This window comes from Artibeus jamaicensis, unplaced genomic scaffold (genome assembly GCF_021234435.1).
Source record: "Artibeus jamaicensis isolate MK-2021 breed Jamaican fruit bat unplaced genomic scaffold, CSHL_Jam_final scaffold_614, whole genome shotgun sequence".
Taxonomy (NCBI): domain Eukaryota; kingdom Metazoa; phylum Chordata; class Mammalia; order Chiroptera; family Phyllostomidae; genus Artibeus; species Artibeus jamaicensis.
In genome coordinates, this window is record NW_026522050.1 from 7,219,546 (window position 1) to 7,222,592 (window position 3,047).

Consider the following 3,047-nt stretch of genomic DNA (forward strand, 5'->3'; position numbering starts at 1 on the left):
TGGGGTGGAAACAAAAATTGGACATAAAACACAGGATTGTCACCCCAAAGCTCAATTATAATGTAAATTTTGGGGTGTAGACTACATGCAAAGCCTTTATTCTTGAGTCAAAAACAAGCTGTGGTGTATTTGCCATAAAAACCACATGGTATAAAATATAAATTTAAAATGTGAATGTTTATAAGAAGAATGAATATAATGTTTTATTGAAATCAGTAAGGCCCCCATCAGAAACCTGGTCTTATTTTTAGTATTTGATTAAATTACTCAAAAGCAAGATGTTTTTTATATAATATAGGCATCGTTTTCACGCATATATAAATATTTTAATTAAATATTATAATATTTTATTTTCCTGCTGTGTAGAATTTTCTAGTCCATAAGACTTATAAGTGAAAAAGACATGTCTAAATAGTTTTTCTTTGAAATAATTTAGCAGCTCTATGAACAGCTGCTAAATTTATCACAGAGAATCGTATATATTCAAAATATATTTCAAAAGACTGACTAATGAAATGTTGAATAAGTGAATGAATAAGTACAATAAGCATCTTAAAACCATGAAATAAAACTGAGTTTTTGTTTTCGGAGCCATAACCTACTTTTAATATAATTGTAACTTTGGTAAAGAGGCAGTGACAACATGCATGTAATTTTCTAGAATATTCTGTTCTTTAGGGCAAGACACAATTATTCTTTCTTCACCCTGGTATATTTAAGAAGGTTATAGCACATTCTAAGCTTTAGAATTAAAAGAATAGACAAATTGTGAACAATAAAGAGGAAATTATGAAGATTTTTTACCGATTTCAAGTTACCATCATGATAAATTTAAACTGGGGTTCTTTTCAGGCTCTGATAGCCCCATGGAGGTTGTATGGTGGTTTCCTCCCTAACGTCCATTGGGTATTGCCTTTCGTGTGACCACAGACACAGTCTGTACTGTTCTCAGTTAATAGGACTTTCATTCTTCATCAGCTCTGCCACCTTCCCATCTATTTAGCATTCTTATAACATTGTAAAGATTTTTTAAACTGTTTCTTTCATGGTTTTTGTTATGGATGCTTCATGTTACAACTTGATGTCTCATTTAAGTCTTATTATTTATTTTCCATTTCCCAAGTCTGGATTAGGATACTTGGTAAATTTACCTTGGGCAAGCAGACAAAACTGTAAGATAATGCTATCATTGGGTCACAAGTTTCACCTTCGAAAACATGTTTAAGAAACAGACATATGTCTATATGCACACATACACACATAAATACACATGAAAGAACCTTATAAGTATCCTATATTTATCACTCACATTAAATAATAGTTTTATCTTAAAGATTCATTATTTTAAAACAATGCACAGCTACGTATAAGCTAAATTTCCATTGAAACAACCTCTCTCATTCACATCCCCCCCATCCATCTAGAGACAACAGCTATTAACAATTTCAACCTTTTTCTGTTTCTAAATAGTTTTATTTAGTGTTATTGTGGTATGAACATTTAACATGACATCTACCCTCTTAACAAATTTTTAAGTAACAAATGCAGTGAACTACAGGCACACTGTTGTATACATATCTCCAGGATGTAATCAGGAAATAGCTTTTTCATAACTACGACTTTATGCTTGTTGAATAGCAACAGCCATTTCCCCTCCCCCCACTCCCTGTCAACTGCCATCCTACCCTCCACTTCTTTGTGTTTGATTGTTTTAGATGCCTCATGTAAAAGGTACATGCAGTATTTGTATTTCTGTGACTAGCATATTTCACCTATTATAATGTCCTAAGGATTGTGCATATTTTTAAAAATAAAGGGTGTTTACTTTAATATTCTCTGATACATTGATATATATCTATATATACACACATATAAGTACATCATATAATGTATGTACATTATAAATATGTATATTAATGTATATGTAAATACATATATATAATGTATGCACATACAAGACATAATAGTTATATGGTTCTAAAGTGCATTTAATTGGATCTTAAAATTTATATAAGTGGACTTAAAATGTTTACACCATTTTGTGTTTGGTATATATATTTCTCAGTCATCCTATTTTGAGATTTAATTATCCTGATTTCTATGGATTTGGTTTGTACATTTAGAGTAGATGGGCATTTTAGTTGCTTTTAAATCGTCTCTGTAATAAACAATAATAAAGTTTACATATTTTTGTGCATCACTTCATAGTCCCAGGCTTTTTAATTGTTGCAAATATTATAAGTGTAGAAGTACTTTACATTCATACTTTTCAAATGATTATTAATGTTAAATATATTCATTAGCCTACAGGTTGCTCTGTTTATGAATTATCCATGAGAATTCTTTACCCATAGTTCTATAAAATATTAACCTATTTTTAAAATTTAACAGAAAGGTACTTGTATCTATTTTATCTTCTCTAAGGCTAATTCTTTTATTGTATTTGTGATTATTCTTTTTATTCAGGCCCTTAAAATTGTAAAGCAAAAACTTATTCATCTTTGTGATTTGAGCTGTGTTTAAGGATTCCTTCAGTTTCCAATCTCTCTCTCTCTCTCTCTCTCTCTCTCACACACACACACACACACACACACACACACACACACACACACACAGAGTCAGTCTTTATTATCACATGTATGATTTGGATGTGTGAGGTTGATGAATATTAGTGACTATGGTTTAGTTTTGACATTTAAGAAGGCATGCATGGTGGGATGAACCTTCTAAAGAGCAGACAATAAATGAGAACATACTGCTCTGCATAATTGTTGAGGTGTTATTTAAACATAATTATTCCACTATAGGGAAATATTCTTAGGTTGGGCTTTACTTCTAAGGAGATTATTTTGCATATTTTTTCAAAGATACCCCTTTAGGAAGAGAACGTTTTAATACAATAACAATTATAAACAAACATAAAATTTGTATAAAGGCAGGAAGGAAGGGAGAACACTGCAACTTAATTTTTTTCTTTGATATAGACATACTTATGCAATGAAAATGAGTATGACACATTTTCTGCTCATATTGACACTTTTCCCTAG